The sequence below is a fragment of the Octopus bimaculoides genome, chromosome 11 (assembly GCF_046866305.1).
Source record: "Octopus bimaculoides isolate indiv1 chromosome 11, ASM4686630v1, whole genome shotgun sequence".
NCBI classification, from domain to species: Eukaryota; Metazoa; Mollusca; class Cephalopoda; order Octopoda; family Octopodidae; genus Octopus; species Octopus bimaculoides.
In genome coordinates, this window is record NC_142938.1 from 79,823,033 (window position 1) to 79,844,260 (window position 21,228).

At 33.4% G+C, this 21,228-nt stretch overlaps 1 protein-coding gene across 1 annotated transcript in view; it reads left to right on the forward strand.

The window, feature by feature from the left end:
* LOC106867980 (uncharacterized) overlaps window positions 1-21,228 on the forward strand; it is a 635,945-nt gene that overhangs the window by 22,293 nt on the left and 592,424 nt on the right. The gene's annotated exons all lie outside the window — the stretch shown is intronic.

Sequence of the window (21,228 nt, forward strand, 5' to 3'; positions counted from 1 at the left end):
ATTGAGCTTGTGACCCCTTTCCATTGAGCCAGTGACTCCCACCCCACCCACCCATTTCCAAAATTTTTCTGTGATTCAATTGAACTTTGCCAGGGTCCTGGTTGGAAAACACTGCTGTAGAACATTTATGTTCACAAAGTTGTACTGAAATATTACAGAGGTGGTTTACAATTGCCTTCCTCAAAAATTCAGCTTGTTACTTGTTTAAGTAATTGAACTTTTAAAATGATTTACTGTTTGGTGGACTTGGTCGTTTTGAAAATTAAGTGTCATAGGTACTGGCACAACATAGTGTTGCAAATAGGATATAACTCACCACCCTCTAGACGGACTGTCTAGCAGGCTCAGTTTTCATCTCATTTGATTCTCTTGGCTTTGGTTGATTCAGAGCTATGATAGAAGCCACTTATCCGAGTGTAGTGTAATGGGATAGAACCCTGAATGACTTGGTCACGAAGCAAACATTTCAATCACACAGCCATGCTTATACTCAGCAACAACCATACTAACAATAAAAAGAAAAATCATATATGTTAATAGCTTTAAACACATCAGTGCACACAAGTTCTTCTATAAAAACAATCCCCCCAGTTTTAGAGAACCAATAAAGTGTTATATTGTCAGATAGAGTACTTTGATTTGTATATAACCAAAACATGAAAGTCAGGGATATTATGATAGAAAACGATTTCCTAGCTACTTGGCTGAAGAGGCATTGAATGTTGCTAATGTAGTTCATAAATTGAAATGCTCATATTCCTAATAATTGCTACATTGGCTAGACGTTCTTGTCTCTTTCCAAATATTGAACAGTATGCCTAGAAAATAGAGTTGTAAATAACACCTGCACCTATACATTAAATTGTGGCATACACAAGCCAAGAGGGGAGCCTCTATGCAGTCATACAAACTTCTAGAAATAGCAACCAAATATTCATATAACATATTTATGCTGCACTCTGACAATATTTATATGCAATCAGTGAAATCACAATTTTTATAATGGACATTTCATTTGCTGTAGTGTTCATTCTTCTCACAGAAAGTCAACATTGTCCTTGACTTTGATGATGGCTATAGTGTAGTCATGAGCTTACTTTTCTTTCTTTACAATTTGAAAATTAATGCATTACTTCACTATGTTAATATGACAAGCTGTCAAGGGGAAAAACCCATTACATTGGTTAATAGGCTCTAGTTGTGTATTTAACTAAACAAGTTTGCATATAAAGTGTAAGCATACGTATATATGTGAATACATTAACACATGCATGTATACTAAAACACACACACACACATATGGGCATCAGCTTCAATCAAAGTGAACTAGAGGTTCTATATTACTGTATTACTCAGAAAATTAATTCCATGTTTTTGTTCTAGTAGAGTGACTCAGTTGCGAGGTTGGCTGGTAAAGTCCTCTTTTTGTTGACCCACCATTTCTGTGGGGTTGAGTTGTGAGAAAGATTGATGTTGTGGCTTTATTAATTGAATGTAAGATCAGCTTGGCTGTATATATAACAAGAAAAGCAAAACTGCTAACATTTAACAATAGATTTTATTAAGAGGAGGTTATGCATATATACATATATAAATTTATCAAATTCTCACTGGTTACAACTGCATGTTGTAAGGGACACCTCAAGGGTTGACAACAGGATGAGCATCTGGCTGCAAATGATTGCGTCAGAATAACCATCCGATTTATGCTAGCTTGGAAGGTGGATACAAAAGAATGATGATGATTAGTACATCATGCTTTCTTTTTAGTGTATGCATATGTGTGAGCTTATCTGTACATATTTCTATATGAATTCAAATTTTGTGCAAAGGTTTGTATGTTTCCATCTTCTCTTGCACTGCACAAAATAGATCTTTATTGGAAATTTGTATTTAGTAATATTTTCTTTCCTTACAGCCACTGCACTATATCCCATTACTATGAGTTCTGTAACTAGAATAAAGTGTAAATGAAATCTTCCAAATAATAATGAAACATCCATAGTTTTCTTCACCAAGATCTAAACTTTACAAGTTATATAATGAAGTTTCTGATGATGCTAATTATTCTGGAAATTTCTCATAGAAATTTCTTCCGTACATATGTATCTAAATCAATGTATGAATGCTTAATATAAATCACCAAGTGTGCATATTTCTAAAACAGTATTTTGTCTAATGTATATGTGGGCATGTACTTGAGTAAGTAGTTTTATAATGGGTGTACATGCAGCAGGATTTACACAAGTGTACCTTCTTATATTCAATGTTTATTTTGATGTGCTTGTATGTAAGTATATTATTGTTCATCAGTTTTGGAATGGATCAGATGGGTTTTTTTCTAAAATAAAAGATCCCTGTATCAGTTGTAGAATGGGATGGGAATTTTGTGTAATTGTCAACTTTGGTAGTTCAGTAAGTTAAGGGATGATGTGCTGAATGCAAAATATTCTCAATTGATATTCCGTTCTTAGCTGGAGAAAGAAAACAAAAGCCTACCGGTAGTAGTTGTTGGTGATTGTTAAAGTAAAGGAGAGATAATTTCAAGTAATTCAGAATTAAATAAATTTATGCTTAGGCAAAAGTCTGATCTTTTACCTAGTCCTGTTGATCTGGTAGTAGAGTTAGAAATATTTTCTGGTCAGTGAAATTTGCAGAATTAAAAATAAATGAGCTAAGTTAAGCTGTTATATATATATATATATATATATATATATATACACATACATATATATATATAATCATCAGCAGTTAACATCTGTTTTCCATGCCATGCTGGCATGATTTGGACTGTTTGACAGGAGCTGGCCAACTGAAGAGCTGCCCAGGCTCCATGACTGTTTTGGCAGGGTTTCTATGGCTAGAGGCCCTTCTTAATGCCAACCATTTTACAGAGTGTCCTGGGTGCTTTCATGTAACATCAGTACGGGTGCTTTTTACATGGTACCAGCATCCACAAACTCACAAGATTAGGAATGCTCAACAGAAGAGGGATGCAGGGAACACACCTGTCTGCAAGGACAATCATGCTTTTATTCAACTTGACATGTCTTCTCAAGCACAGCAAACTGTCATCCTCTCTGTGAGTCCCAACATTTGTGGGTCCTTTATATACTCTTTACTCTTTTACTTGTTTCAGTCATTTGACTGCGGCCATGCTGGAGCACCGCCTTTAGTCGAGCAAATTGACCCCGGGACTTATTCTTTGTAAGCCTAGTACTTATTCTATCGGTCTCTTTTGCCGAACCGCTAAGTGACAGGGACATAAACACACCAGCATCGTTTGTCAAGCAATGCTACGGGGACAAACACAGACACACAAACACACACACACACACACACATATATATATATATATATACATATATACGATGGGCTTCTTTCAGTTTCTGTCTACCAAATCCACTTACAAGGCTTTGGTCAGCCCGAGGCTATAGTAGAAGACATTTGCCCAAGATGCCCCGCAGTGGGACTGAACCTAGAACCATGTGGTTGGTAAGCAAGCTACTTACCACACAGCCACTCCTGTGCCTATATCTCTCTCTCTCTCTCTCTCTCTCTCTCTCTCTCTCTCTCTCTCTCTCTCTCTCTCTCTCTCTATATATATATATATATATATATATATATATATATATATATATATATATATATATAAAGAGTATGAGTAAGTCATCAGATGGATTGCTTTGCAGTAATTGTCCTGACTCTACACTGATTTAAAATCCTGCAATCTTTAACACTTTGCTTTAATCCCTTTTGGAGTGGATAAATAAAGTAGCAATTCTTTACTTGAGTGAGTTCTTCTTTTTCAGTCTCTCTTTCTGGAAGAAATTGACTGTGGATAGACCTGAAGAGAGCTGGGCTTCTTCAGGTCTAAAAATTCCCCAAACACACTGTCATAATAATGCCCTTATAACTCCATCAAGGAATTGCAGTCCTAAGGCAAAACACACACACACACACACACACACACACACACACACACGATTAGTAAGTGGAGGATCTTGATTACAAAAAAAATTTTGTTTTAATTATGAGGTAATTTTGATTAGAATTCTAATTTTCATTAGAATTTATGTTAGTTTCACTAGATTAGACTAAAAGTGGTTGCATAGTACATAAGCTATTTATATGCTGTTTTCTATACATATCTTTGTTGTCTTGGCAACAAAGTATATAGCAGGATGATTAAGGTGTTTACATGTAAAATGTGAAAGTTTCTCAGCTCTGATAAAAATATACTTTTTTTCTTTTTCATTTTTGACAGAAAACAATATTAAGAAAACCTTTTTCTTGTTTGAAAATTGAAATTTATACATTACATACTCTCTACAAATACATACACATATATAAATGTATGTTTATACATGTATATATGTGTGTGTGCATATATATATACACACATATGTATTTATATGCACACGAGAAAATAATTTCTTCAGAACATTATCCTATTTTTTTTTTATTTCTGTATAAAAAAGAATAAAATAAAATAAAGAAATCATTATTTCTATTTTAGTATGATGCAGTACTGAAAATAGATTTCTTAAAGATGACGCAGAATGAAAAAATAAACAGCTGAACAAATTAATAATTTTAATTGAGAGAACTGCAAAAACCTGCAGTAGATTTTGAAGTGATGCACAACTGTTATAGATTTTGACTATATTAAAATAATGATTTACTACATTGGCACAAGGCTATATAAATTTATAAGAGAGGAAGATGTTGATTTAATTGGCTCCAGAATATTACTGGTACTTACTTTATAGACTTCATGAACAAAAGATATAGTTACAAAGCATTTTGTGTTATCTCTTTATTATTTCTGCTGCTTGTTTTAAACAGATTTTTCTATGTTACTATACATTGGGGGCAGTTTTAGCATGTTTATATGTCTGTATCCTGTTGAAGCAATAGTTTCTGTAGTTGGATACTCTTCTTTTTACTAATCATGTAGGCTCTACTCCCACTTTTCAATTACCTTGTCAGTTATATACTTTGCCTAGAGTTTTAATACAATGAGACTGTCGACTATGAAGAATCTTGTGATAGTCTGCATCAATAAATAGTGAAGTGAAAAAAGGCTCACAAAGTGGTATAAGTTAGTTTACCATGCGAAAGAAGAGTTATCTAATATTTCAGGTAGGGTTTTTCATTGGAGATAAAAGGAATTATTACCTGTATTGAATTATATGTAGTCTTATGAGCATGTAAAATACAGTAGGCAAATATACTTATGAAAACTTAATCTAGAAAATGAAAAACAAATGATGAAGTTAGTCTAGTAGATAACTTAATTACTACAGCAATGCCATGAAAGTACCGATATGATTTGAAATTTTGATCATTCAATAAGGTTTTGCTCTTGAAAAATAAAGGATTGAAGAGAAGAAGAAAGAAGAAAACAAATAAATATAGAATCTAACCAAATATTGATTTCCTACATTGAAACAAGGTTGCAATTTGTTGGTGAGAGAACATAGTTGAATCTTATTTCAACTTTTAAGATGAAATGCAAAATTGGTCATAGTGGGATTTGAATTTGAAACATAGGGATGAAACTAAACACCAAAAGTCATTTACTCATGTATGCCACCAACTTCAAATCTTGCATGATAACTTAAAAGAACAAAAGAATGAAAAAAAGAAAAGAAATTATAATCAGGAGTGGCTGTGTGGTAAGTAGCTTGCTTACCAACCACATGGTTCCGGGTTCAGTCCCACTGCGTGGCACCTTGGGCAAGTGTCTTCTACTATAGCCTCGGGACGACCAAAGCCTTGTGAGTGGATTTGGTAGACGGAAACTGAAAGAAGCCCGTCGTATATATGTATATATATGTGTGTGTGTGTGTCTGTGTTTGTCCCCCCCAACATTGCTTGACAACCGATGCTGGTGTGTTTACGTCCCCGTAACTTAGCGGTTCGGCAAAAAGAAACCGATAGAATAAGTACTAGGCTTACAAAAGAATAAGTCCTGGGGTCGATTTGCTCGACTAAAGGTGGTGCTCCAGCATGGCCGCAGTCAAATGACTGAAACAAGTAAAAGAGTATGTATTTATGGTCACTTAATTTATAGCCTACCAGGAAAAGCTGTAGCAATGTCATCATGAGACAATTTATTAGGGAGGACATACAACAACATCTTCCAGAGCCATTTGATTTGTGGAGGAAGTGATCTGTCACTGGGATAACTTGATTTATAGTACTGATAACTTCAGCAAAAGTAATTACTACTCATTGTTATCCAGATGTGTGTACGTGCATGTGCACGTGCATACACACACACACACACACACACACACACACACACATACACACACACACACACACACAGATGCCAAGTTATAATGATGAATTTTAGCATGTGTGTCTGTAACGTTGTTTCAATTACTAAGTATTCTCATTATTATTGCTATAATATACCCTTTTACATTGGCATGTGTTGGATCTGTCTGTACCAGTCCATGTGATCTTATACATACAAAGAAAAGATTACCATTCTGTATTGTTGCGTTTGACATAGAAGTAAAATATGGGGCAAGTTTTTCATGACTGGATAGCCTTCCTATTCGCAACTGTTTTACTTTTAGACTGGGTCTATTTTATCATGCTACTACTAGGAAGGTTGTTCACCTTGACTGACATATCCCCCTTACCCTGTATTAGCTTTATTTGGATGATGCAGTTAATTTGTCTTCACTGTGGTTGTGGACTTGATGCATCTTCTGTTTCTTCAACTAATATGTACTTTTCACTCATCTCAATTATAATCTTGCTTTAGTTTTTGAAATATTCCAAGAATTAAATATATTGAGACTGATTCCTGAGCTATCTTCATAATTAAGAGTATAGGTATTTATAAATGTGCTCACCAATGCAATATTATATGCAGAAGCATTCAAGTAATCATGGTATTTATAAAAATTAGCTTCCATGTGACTGAAAGCGAGGTTGTTAAGGATTAAATAATTATAATTGGGAAGAATCGTTTGAGTATCAGAATAAATGTCTAATAGTATTTAATTTCATCTTTCTATGTTCCAATCCAAGCTCCACAGAGAAATGTTGTCTTTCATCTTTGAAGTGTTAATACTGGAGTGATTCAATTAACTATACCCTTCCTCTACGAATTTCTGGCCTTGTGCTACTAAAAATCATTCTTAGTAGTGACACAACTAAATGCAGACAATCTCATAATTTTTGCATCTTGTTCTTGATTGGAACGGATTCTCAAGATCTTTACAAATAAAGACTAACCCCACCACCAAAAAACAAAGCAAAAAAAAAAAACAAAAAAAAAAACAAACAAAAAACAGAAAGTAAAATCTTGTTTTTATTATCAAATGAATTACAATGGCTGTGATGAGGCTCATTAGCTGTAATGTCTACTAACCATATAGTCATAAGCTCTAATATTTTTCTCATTGTATTATAACCCTGAGAAAGGTACATAACTCTGCTCTTTCCAGTTTCCCTGATTGAGAAAAATGCCTCTTCCACAATCACTTTATGGTTTAGAAGTAGAAAGAATATCTAACTATTAAATAGTCTGCACCAATAAAAATCAATCCCAACCATGCAAGCATAGTAAATTTATACAAAACGTTAAAGATATATGTATTACATTAATATCACTAAGCTTTGGAATTTTATCTTTAGAGAATTGGTCATTAGTGTGGATATGGATGCTAAGAGAATATATTATGATGGAATAAATTTCAACATTTCTTTGTATCTTATGGATTACCCTGGGATTTCAAAAATCAAATAGGAATAAAATTAGAGTAGGATAAAGATATGTTAGTAGTTTTAGGCAGGTATATTGTTGGTTGGATTCCATTTGGTTGAATTCCATTAGCCAAAACTAATTTAGTACTTTGGCCTTTAATGTCATGGTTCAAGTAGATATTCATTAATAAATAAATAGCTAACATATCTGACTAAAAAGGGTTTCTCATATAATTTGAGTTTCTCCTTTATTGTCAACAAGTGCAAAAAACAACTCTGGGTAAGTTTTGGTCCTATTAGATCTCTCTTTGTGTAGACTTCACCTTATTTAAGGTAAGAATCACTTAGCAGTTGTACAGTATTGTACATGAGTAGGCATGAAATTTGCATCAACAATATTGTACATCTACTTGATAATTCTCATCCCTACTCAAAGAAGTACAGTGAAGCTTATGTTCTGCTGATGAGGTCTAATAAGACCAAAGTTTGTCTGTTATTATACTTTATGAATTGATGAAAATTATAGTTATTTTGAGCTGATGTTTGTTTTTCTTCGTTACATAATGATTTTAGTTATTTTTTTTAATGTTAACAATAATTTAGTTGTCAGTAGTCATGTGATAGTTGCTTCAACATGAGTTTTAAGAGAATTTTTTTTTATTTTGAATAATATGCTTATGCAAATGAGACAGTGGTGTCATCAAATTGACAAATATCATATTTAAATTGTAGTGTATGGAATTCATGAATATAACTACCAATATCAATAGGTCTTGGAACTTTCTCTTTGAGATGTTGCTCTATAATTTAAAAAGAATTTTATATATCCAGTGAGTACCATAATACTCAACAAAGAAATGGTATAGTTGAAGGAAAAAAAAACATCAGTAGACGTTCCATATGCCTTGCCCAATTTTAACTGTGTGCACAAGCAGCATAATGAGATCACATGCAAGTTGATAGGGAAAGATAGCAGATGCACAGGAGTAGTTAGCACGGAGAGCACATATGATGTTGAGACATCTCCATATAAGTAGCTGGTAGCTTTTGTTACCTATTTGTTTTAATTAGCAGCGGAGGTGGATGTTCTGAAAACATGGTAGCCAGAGTAAGAATGGGGTGGAAAAGTCCAAGCAACTATTACCTCTGCTGGAAATAAATGCATTCTTTTTCTAAGTGAAGGACAGATTGCATGGTGCATGGTAACAAAACATGAACATTGAATGTGGAGGATGTATGAAGGCTAGAAAGGATTAGAGAAAACATGGTCCTCTGAATCTTTAATATTAATATATAGGAACAATGAAGCACAAATGAGGTAAGAGTGTAAGAAGAATCAAAATGGAGCATGCCAGCAGAGAAGGCTTCAATGGTAAGGGCATGTAAGGCATATAACAATTGGGTAAAGAAGGGTCAAATGGAAGTTTGCTCTGGCAGTAGAAGACCAAAGAAAGTATGGAACAGAATGGAGAAAGGTGAATCTCCTCAAAGAGATGACAAAACAACTGCAAAAAGTGGTGAGTGTTGTGCTGGACAAGATTTATCGAACTCATGCAAGTGTGGAAAAATGGACATAAAATGATGATGATGATGGTGATGATGATGATATACTTGGTTTTTCTAAGTTGGCATAAGTTCGATGCTTGTCAAACTGAACAGTTATTCCCAAAGACAAAAAAATAGTGTTAGCACAAAACATTTAATAGTTTATATTGTCATACTTTAAGTCAGTATTCTATTCTCACTGTATCTTGGTGTTTAGTCATATTTTAATTGTGTGTGTGTGACTGAGACTAATGGAAGTATAATTAACACTTAATTGGTTTTAAAAGAACTTTTTTTCATATATAAAACTGGATTTGGTTAAATAGGAATATATTCTTTTCTCTGTAGTTTTCTTAAGTACCTGCCAGTGTGAATGTGCCATCTTATTTTATGTACAGGGATTGCATTTAGCTAGTTTACATAGTTCAAGACAAGCTCCAGTTCCAGGAGATTGATTAATTAAATTTGTCAGGTTTATCGCAAAAAGAAAAGTGTCTCTGAAGAGCTTAATTGAGAATACTGTTCAAGCAGGATGATTTATTTATATTTAGATGATTTATTACACTTGCCATTTCATTTTTATCCACTGGAGTTAAGAGTTTCGTTTACTATCAAGTTTTTCAGTTGTTTTTAAATTCACTCATATATTTATACAGTAATCATTAAACTTGTTAGTAATATTTCTTTAATTTCATTTCCAATTTTTTCCCAATACTTAATATTTGAGCTTTTAAATATTAAATTTTATAATTTTTTAAAATTCATTTTGAAATTATTGAAATATTAATATTTCTGTTCATTTAAAAATATCTAAAGTAGTGTTTAGTCATGTTCATGCTAGAAAAAGCATAGTTACTTGATTATGTTGAGTGCTCTCTTTCGTTAGAAACTTGTCCATGATCAAGTTTAAATTCATGACCACGTGGTCAGTATATTAATTGAAGCATAATACCACACTCACGATGTTTCTGACATTTATAAACTATTTCAGCAAGGAAATGACAAAAGAGGTAATTGTCCTTTCTGTGGCTGAGTAGCTGGTTTAAAGAACACACAGTTTATGTTTAAAATAGTTTTCTTAAACCTATCAATATTAGCATAGATTGAATTCTTTCTTCTTTGTTTTTTGTCTTTTCCTATATGATTATTTGAAACAAATCATTTCTACAACTAGATAGCCTTTCTGCTAATGCCCATCACCCAGGAAATGAAAATGGTACCTAGTTTCAACTGTATGCAATCTAGTGTGCTTTACATAAGAGCAAAAGGAAGATGGTTCTAATAGTTTGTATTCATGGCATTCTGGTATATAGGTTGGCACTTTGATCTCACTATGACTGGATTTGTATATTGATTTTTCTTCCTGGCACATAATACTGACTTCGTTTTTTAATTGTGAAAAAATGTAAAATTGAAAAATCAGTCTTCAACTTCAACCAAGCTTCCTGCTTGTACGTATATTGGCAATTCTAGAGAAATTCTATGCTCTATAAATTTTGGCAGGGAGATAAGGAACTAAAATAGTTTAGTTTATGAAAATCAGACATACTCTGGCTGTGAGGTTATAGCTTAACTCTTAAAATCCGACAATGATTTCTCTGTATATAAACCTCAATCGTTTTGAGATTAGAAACTTGAGATTTTGATGAAATGCTCTGCATGAATTTGGATGAAATATGCTGATACAGTATAATTGTTGGTGTAAGTTTTGAATGTAGTTTTTATCTGTTGTTGATTTATATCTGTTGTCATGTCCCTTCATTTGTCACTGTAAGTTGACTACACTTAAGCATCTGACAAACATTTACAAGGTAATTGTTTCCTGTGCATTGATTTCCTAATTAAATCATTAACAAATAGATAATAATAAATAAATCACTAATAAATAATATTATCAAATTCTAACTAAATATTTGAGGTGTTAATTGTTATCAAGCTCAAAAAGCAAAGGCAGAAAAAGTCCAAAGAATTTTACTTGGTAAAAATTCAAAAGTTAAATATAATAAGTAGGAAGGATTTTGATAGGAAGTTCTTTCTAAAATGGTGCTCAACTTAGTTTCTTGCTCAGAAGTGTTTAGTTTCAGTTTTTGATCCTAAATAATGATATTATTTAAACTGCATTTTTGTGCAGCTTAGGATTTGGTTAACTGGTGTGAAAATCTGCAATATAGGATTTTAATAGTTAAGTACAATTGTACCTAACACATTGTTATGGGTTCAAATGTGGTGGTGTTGTTGAGTATGCTTGATTAGCTTTGACTGCACAGACTTGTAGTGATTGCCATAGGCATTCTAGCATTTTGTAACAAAGGAAAGGGAAAAAAAACAGCTTAAAATTAACCTATGAATTTTTCCAAATCAGGTACCAACCTTTCTAACTAGATCTCTTTGTTGGTATTAGAGGTTAGCTTTTTGTCCATTGTTCTCTTTCCATTCTACTTCTAATATTTTGGCTACCTCCCTTTTCTGAGAAGGTCATTCTGCTTTCTAAGATATAATTAAACGTATTTCAGTTATAATTTAAAAACTTAACAAGAAATTATTTAAAAAAAAAAAAGTAAAATCAACAAAATCAATCCTTATACATAGATTTAGAAAACCGCAACGTTTGGAAACAATAAATTTTAATTTACCACTAAAATTTATTGATTTTTAAATGAAATATAAAACAATTAATATTATGTTTCGTTTCTTTATTTGATAAACTGATTTTTCATATTGGGAGATATTCTGCATTGAATTAGGGTTGAGATTCTGATGAGAGTGTTAATGCTTTTTGTGATGAAAGATTTGTATACATATATATGTACAGATGTGTTTGTTTATGAAAATATCAAGTGTATATGGAGATACATACATACATACATACATACATTACATACATTACATACATTACATACATTACATACATTACATACATACATTAATACATACATAAATGTGTGTGTGTGTGAATATATTAATGTGTGTGATGAGTTACTTGTTTCTATTTCTTTCTTTCTTTCTCTGTCTTTCCCCACTCTCTCATTTACACACATATAAAGCAAGATTTTATGATGGGCATGGAATTGTTAAGTTGCGTATTACTTTGCTTATAACATTTACATTATAACATTAACTTGATCCAAGTGAAATGAAAACCATGATCCTAATGGTACATAATCTCTTCATTTCTGGCCTTCTATACTACTTACATAAGGCAAAGAATTATAACTTGAATAAACAGGCTAAAGGGTGAGAAATCTCAAAGAAACATTTCACTCTAAAAATTGCAGTATACTGGTTTATTAGGTGTTTTGATACTTTAATATTCATTAACATATTTAAGGTGGTGAGCTGGCAGAAATGTTAGCAAGCTGAGCGAAATGCTTAGCAGTATTTCGTCTGTCTTTACGTTCTGAGTTCAAATTCTGCCAAGGTCAACTTTGTCTTTCATCCTTTCGGGGTTGATAAATTAAGTACCAGTTGCATATTGGGGTCAATCTAATTGACTGGCCCCCACTCTCTAAATATTTTGTGCCTAGAGTAGAAAGGGAAAGAGTATTCATTAACATATTTCACTGGCAATATGTAACTCCTCATCTTTTAGGAAGTTAACCAAAGAAAAGAGAACTCTGATTAATAAAAAAAAAAAAAATCACCAGTGTTTTGTTGGAAAATTTGCTTTTGATTGATGTTTTTTTTTTCTTTTGGTATGTGCTTTGTTTAATTTTATGTGCTATGTTTCTTCATTGATGATATATTGGGTAACACAAAAATGACCATCAATTGCATTTTTCTGGCCGATCATTTGTTGGCAAGGAATATAGGTACTGACATTTGTTTCAGACTACGCAATTATAAAATTATGATGTAAAAATGTTATCACATTTATGTATTTTGTTTCATGAAATACAAAGTATGGAAAATATTCAAAACATTTGTAACAGTGTATGACTTCGCTCGTTTACAAACAATACCCTGAAATAGAATAGTAGTGTTAGAAATTATTTTGCAATATGAGCAAGTATTATCTTCATATATAGTTTTTGTTTTATTAGAATTGTAATTCTGCTTCGCCTTATCTCTTTTGTGCAACCATTTATATTGAGATAACTGGCTACTTTGACTGTATATTTTACCATAGATATCACGGTCATATGGCTTCTCCTTTAAATGAATATGTTTAAGACTAGATAAACTATAATTATGAGAGAATGCTTTATTGTAGATAAAAAAGATTGTATGTATGGTAGTTTCTTGTGACAGCAAATAACAGGGTTTTTTTTTTGTCTATGGTTTCCTAGTCTGGCTAAAGTCAAGTTTAGTTGGATATTTAATAAGAAATGATATTTTCCTGTATATTTTTAAAAAGAAATTTAATCTGAAATTGAATGTTGAAATGAATATTATTTCATCATGGTTGAGTTATATTAAACCTATACATTATTGTCCAGTTATATAGTTGTTCTTTTTCATGATGTAACTCTTTTGTTGTGTGTGTATATATGTATATATATATAGTCAAATTGAATAATCAAACATTAAAAATAACAAAACAACAAGGCTTCTTTCAGTTTCTGTCTACCAGATCCACTCACAAGGCTTTGGTCGGCTTGAGGCTACAGTAGAAGACACTTGCCCAAGGTGCCACGCAGTGGGACTGAACCTCCAACCATGTATTTGATAAGGAAGCTACTTACCACACAGCCACTCCTACACCTATATATAGATAATTAGACGGGACCCTTTGCTTTACGCATGGAATAAGTAACATATTGCTTCATGAAATGTAGGTATATTTTCAAGAAAGAAATAATTAAAAGAAAGATAAAACAATGTTGAAATCATAAAAACGTTTAAGAAAACAAATGTTTTTATTTCTATATGCAGGATATTTTGATTATCAAATTTTGATTGTCGGTGCAGACAACATTTTTTCATCAATTTAACATTTTCATAACCAAGATATCGGTAAAATATTCTTGACCTAATAAATTGGATTTGATCAGCAAGAATCTTCATGTGTGAAGGATCCTCAAATTTACTGAGAACAGCATACAACTGACCATGTATGAATACTGTTGTAGGGAGAGAAATGCGATATGTTGATAGGCGTGCTTTTGACTTTTGTTTATCAACATAATGAATGCAGGTCTGATGGGGGGAAAATCTGTACTGGATGGTTGTAGGTTGATACAGAAAATCTGCAAAGTATGTCCTCAAAACTAGTAATTTTTCTTGCTTTTGTGAAAGTGTCAGCAGCTGATTTCTTGAAAATGGCTGCAAGAAATTAATCATTCAACTGTCTCTCTGAAATAATGGAAGGGAAGGAAGTGAGACTGACAAATAGTGCTTGTGAATCTGGGTTATTTGTGTGTTGGGAAAAGAGCTCAATGTAAAAACATAGAGAGATAGACAGATAGTTAGATGTGTTACATTTCTTTTTTTTTTCTTTTTTTTTTTTTTTATAAAAGTAACTTATGAAAAGCAAACAAATTAAAAACCCATTTATTTGTAAGTTTTCTGAAGAGAAATCTATGAATGGAAATTTGTTTTGTTTTTTGTTTATGTTTCATATGTTCCTGCATAAAATAAGAAAGTTCTTATCTTTAACAATTGTAGCTTAATAAGTAAATGCTTTTAACAATCGTGTTGAGAAATGAAAATAGTTCGGTAAGAGAGACAGACAGGTAATACTGTCATATTTACATATATATGTGTGTACATGCACACACACACATATGCATGCAGGAGAGAGAGAGAGAGAGAGAGAGAGAGAGAGAGAGAGAGAGAGAGAGAGAGAGAGAGAGAGAGAGAGAGAGAAAGAGAGAGAGAGAGAGAGAGAGAGAGAGAGAGAGAGAGAGAGAGAGATGAAAGATGCAGCTGATCCAGAAGTTCTGTAACAAATGGACAAATTTGACAATCATTATAATATGAAGATTATTATCATTATATATTACTGTATATATTGTTGTGTTATCTTGAACTCACATTGCATTTACTTTTGAATAGCGTCAATCCTAAAACATATATGTATCAGACTGAAATCTGAGCTGTAAGAAATTTTTATTTTAAATAATTTCACAATAACTTAAACTGAATTATGTATGCGTGAATATGCTTGTGTTGAACATCTTAAAATTCTTTTTGAGTTAGCCAGTCAGTATGAAAACCTCCATCTTAGTGTAAGATGGAAAGCTGTGTCAGATTGGTTCAGATCTTTTCTTTATTAGCCAGTAATATGAAGAATCAGTGGAGTGATATTGGTCTACTCGGAATTTGAAGCTGTTCTACAGACTCACTTTACTAACAATTGTATGCATGCAGTAAGACATGTGTTAACACAATTATATGGTGACAATTCATTTTTCTGTGGACTTTATCATCATCATGGGAAAATGTTAATGTAAAGAATAAATATAATTATTTTTATATTTCTAATTAATATATTTCTTTAAGAATTATGCTACTCATTTTATGTTTAAATCATGTTTTTTTTTCTTGTATAGTTTTGTGAAGAAATTTTTGTAAGGTATAGATATTTCTTTATTTTAATCATATTTAATCATATTTGCCAATTTTTTGTCACAATCATGTGTCCTATTCACAAATATTTGCTGTATTTGATATGTAAACTTTACAGTTGGAATAAATAGGGAGAATTATCTTTCTCAGATGGCAATTTATAATACTATGTAGTTAGCATAGTTCTGTGGCATGTTGCTTTGAGATTTGATGTCGGTAATGTTCTTAAAGTTGATATTATCTCTGCCTGAAAATATTCATCATATACAACTAGTTAATTATACAAAATAAAGTATTTGTTTATAGTATGACCATCCTATCTTTAGTTAGGAGCATTAGACATATGATACTTGGTTGAGGCAGGATATTGGTTGGTTGTTTCTTGGGGACTGTTGACACATTTCACAAAGTCATTTTAAACCTCAGTTGCAAAAAAAACAAAAGAAAAAACAACCAAACTTGAACTTTATTTCTACTTTACAAAGCCTAACTGCAACTGAAGGAAAGCCTGAAGATGATAAAGTTTTATTGTTGGGACTATCACAGAAGTGAAACTAAAGTCCCAGTGACATCACAGTGCAAATAAAAATGATTTCTTACTTTGGTAATAGATTACAAAATTTTAAGGGCAGGATATCAGTGATTGATCATATTTCTAATGCAGGCTTGATATTATTTGATCAAACTTGAGAGAATTAAAGAGAAAAACCAACGCCAGTGAGAAATGAGCTCAAAGAACTGAGAAACAGGGATAATACTGAAAGACAATTAGGCGAGTGCTTAACTGAATCTGTCATTCTATTTGTACCAGCACTGTATAAATTTTCCCTTCATATGATATTTAATCTCTGTATCAAGCAGGCAGAGTGTGGAGCTGTATAAAAACGTTAACAGGGTTGATAATGTTTTGTTGTATAGATGTTAGTTGTGTGATATGGTAACAAAGTCCAGGGAGAAAGATAAGAGAAAACGTTCTCAAAATTTTGTTCATGTCAAATTGATGAAATTTACATTTAAAATTTACAAAAATAAAATCTTCCAGCTTTGACTGAAGTTTGAAGTTTCCTCTTGAAATGATTCCAATTTTGTTTGTCGTTTGAATATTCTGTTATTGGGTGCTTATTACTAAAGTTTTTCCCTGCATAATCTATAATCCAATAAGTTACATGGATATCTACTAATTATCACGAAATTACATCAGCATTATTCGAGTGAAATGTTTAGTCACATGACTGATAAGTTAAAAGAAGCCATTCTTCAGGTTTACTTCTATTACACCAAGCAACCATAGTTTTTTTTTTTTTTTCAATATTCTTATGATTTCCTTTTTAAGGTTTCAAGCTAAACAACTTTGAAGAAGTTAATGTTTATCGCTGTGACTGACTGATTTTGAGCATGGTACATCCATCCATCCATATAGACTAGCATATATGAGTTTACATTTACATATATACATCTATTTGTTTCTCTACCATTTTTTAAAAGTATTAAGTACATGCACAATGGGCAGTGTATTATCAGAATCATTAGCATGTTGGACAAAAATACCTTGTAATATTTATTCTGGGTCTTTAGGCTCTGAGTTCAGTTCCTGCTATGATCAACTTTGCTATTCATCCTTCTAGGGTTCATAAAGTATTTGTCAAGTATCAACTAATCCCTTCCTTTAAAATTGTGGGCTGTTTGTTAAAATCAGAAACCATAAATATGGCTACATATGCCAGCATGAATGCATACTCACAGGTGTGCATATATATATATATATATATATATCATCATCATCATCATCATCATCGTTTAACGTCCGCTTTCCATGCTAGCATGGGTTGGACGATTTGACTGAGGACTGGTGAAACCGGATGGCAACACCAGGCTCCAATCTAATTTGGCAGAGTTTCTACAGCTGGATGCCCTTCCTAACGCCATATATATATATATATATATATATATATATATATATATATATATATATATATAGAGAGAGAGAGAGAGAGAGAGAGATAGATAGATAGATAGATACATGTGCATAGCTATGTGATTATAAAAGAAAACATAGAAAAGCATAAGAGTATAAAAATAGAAGAAATGAAAGCTAAATGGAAGATAAATTGATATAAAAGTATATAGGTATATTCTATACCTGAACGTTCATGTTGGCTAATATGTTTAAGTGTCTTTATGTCTATATGCAGTAAGTGTATCTAAGCATACTTACGTAATATCAAATTGAAATCTTTTGGAATGTTTTACAGACTTCCCTTGATAGATAAAAATCTATAGATTGTATGCTTTTCTTTACCTTTTATTTTAGAAATTTTATGTATAAATGAAGGAACTATTCTATAAGTTAAAAATAAGCCTCCAAAATTGAAATGCAAACTTCTACAGGGGTTCAATGAGTTTTTTTCAAACACTTGAGAAATTGTACTTCACCAAAGTTTATTTTGTGGAGCTACTTAGAGTAGCTAAGCACGTACTTGTGAACTTTAAATTGCTTGAAAGTAAGGTGATCATTTCAGTTGCTTCTGTACTACGAGCACTTTTTGCATATTTTGAGAATGCAGCATCATTTTTTGGACATAGCAGAATGCTTACTTTGGCATCACCTTTAACAATCCCTTCAAAGTTTTTTATGCAAATTTTCTAGTGTAAAGGCAGCATGCATTAGTCCAATAAGTATTATCTTTCAAGAAAGCTTTCTTTACTTGAGAAAAAAGTTGCTTTTTTTTTTTTTTTAGATGAAAATGCATTCACAGGAAATAATTTGTTTAGTTCAAAGGAAGACAGAAGATGGCCTAAGCCAGAGAAAAACAGCTGTTGATTTGAAGATTTCAAAATCTTCAGTGAAATATATGTTAAAGAATGACTATAACTGGAGAAAAAAGAAGAAGAGGAGGAGGAGGAGGAAAAAAGTCATTTGGGAAGAGAACTCAAAGGCAAATGAAGATGACTGTATCCCATGTCCTGGCAGCTGGAGAAAAAGCAATGGCATGAGAAGGAGGAGAGAAATGCGAAATAGATGTAAATATCCAAAGAGTTCAAAGAACACTGAAAGAAACTGGATACAAGTATGGTCAGTCCAAGAGGAAGTTTTATTTAAGCAAAATAAGACAAAAGAAAGGAAGGCTAGACTGCACAAAATTATGGTTAACTAATTTGATTTTAACAAATGAGTATTTACTGATGAGAAGCAATTTTAGTTCAATAGAAAAGGGAAAAGAAACAGGCATGGAAGGACTAGAAGAATGGTGGTAGCAGGGAATTGTATCAGATTGCCAGAAGGAAAGCTAGGAGACAGGTTTACTTAGCCAGAGGGAAAGCAGATAAGAAAAATTTGCTGATGTTCTGCATTGTGAGGACCAAAGACTTGAAGTGTTTCGTGTTGCAAGACAGTGTGTGAGAGAGAATCATGATGTCATAGGAGAGAAATGTGTCCGCATGGATGATGGTACACTTGCATTTAATGAGGCTGCAAAGAGAGAGAGTTGGAGACGCCACTATGAAAGGTTGCTAAATGAAGAGAATGAATGGGAGAAAGAGAGTCTGCTGAATGTTGACCCAACAGAGGGACACGCTATCCGAATTGACAGTACCTTGGTAGATAAAGCAATTAAGAGTATGAAGACAGAGAAAGCTCCCGGCCCATCAGGAATCACTGCAGAGATGCTCAAAATATCTGGCAGTGTTGGCTATAGCCTAGTCACCCATTTAATCAATCATGTGATGCATGAAGGAGTCATACTCAATGACTGGTGTAGCAGCACCAAAGTCAACTGTTACAAAGGTAAAGGTGATGCATTAGATACAAATAACTACAGAGGTATCAAGTTGTTGGATTAGGTAATGAAGGTCACGGAGAGGGTCATAGCCCAACTAATTAGGGAGAGAGTCAGTTTAGATGAGATGCAGTTTGAGTTTGTGCCAAGGAAAAGCACCACCGATGCTATATTTCTGGTAAGACAGCTGCAGAAGAAATACCTAGCCAAAGATAAACCTCTGTACCTGGCTTTCGTTGACATGGAGAAAGCCTTTGACAGGGTCCCCCGATCCCTTATCTGGTGGTCAATGCAGAAACTAGGGATAAATGAGTGATTAGTAAGAACTGTACAAGCCATGTACAGGGATGCTGTCTGTAAGGTGAGGGTTGGCAACGAGTATAGTGAAGAATTCCGGGTAGAGGTAGGGGTCCACCAAGGATCATTCCTCAGCCCCCTCCTATTTATCATAGTCCTCCAGGCAATAACAGAGGAATTCAAGACAGGATGCCCCTGGGAACTTCTCTATACTGATGACCTTGCTCTAATAGCTGAGTCACTATCAGAATTATAGGAGAAGTATCAGGTATGGAAGCAAGGTCTAGAATCGAAGGGCCTTAGAGTCAATCGAGTAAAAACCAAAGTCTTAATAAGTAGGAAGGCAGACAAATCACAAATCCCTTCAGTTAGATGGCCCTGCTCGATCTGTAGAAAAGGCGTAGGTAGAAACTCCACAAGATGTACCCGGTGTAAGCTATGAACACATAAGAGGTGCAGCAATATCAAAGGAAGGCTAACTGGGAAGATAGTTTTTGTGTGTGGCAAATGCTCAAGGGCAATAAACACTGAAAATGCGCAGAAAACAGCTTCCGTCACATGTCGGAGAAAAACTAGAAGTAGCTGATAGCTTCCATTACCTAGGGGACCAATTCAGTAGCAGGAGTGGATGCTCTGAGAGTGTAGCTGCTAGAATAAGAATAGCCTGGGAAAAGTTCAGAGAGCTTCTACTTCTGCTGGTGACAAAGGGCCTCTCGCTCATAGTATGATGCGTGTGTGCGAACAGCCATGCTACATGGCAGTGAAACTTGGGCTGTGACTGCTGAGGACATGCGTAAGCTTGCAAGGAATGAAGCTAGTATGCTCTGCTGGATGTGTAATGTCAGTGCGCATGCATGACAGTGTAAGCGCCCTGAGAGAAAAGTTGGACATAAGAAGCACCAGATCTGGTGTGCAAGAGAGACGATTGCGCTGGTATGGTCATGTGATGTGTATGGATGAGGACAGCTGTGTGAGAAAGTGTCACACTCTCGCCTGCTTCCGCTTATCACTCTTACTGTGTTTCACTTCCTAAAACTTACAATAAACAACTTAGTCATTTCTTCCCCCGCCAAAACTACATCTTCCTGCAAACATCAACCTACAGATACTCAAGGTGAATACCAACTAATTCAGTCTCTTTAATTTAAAGGGACCTGTAAAGTTCATGGACACTCTTCCTCCTACTATGACCACCTTGTAATATGAGAGAGAGAGAGAGAGAGAGAGTAAGTGTGTGTGTGTGTGTGTGTGCCTGTCTGTATAAAACTGATAACAAATCAATCAATAAATACTGCATAGTTGACAAAGAAAAAAATATTTTTTCTTTTGTAAATTTCATTTAACAAGAATGTCTGCCTGAATATAGAGCAAA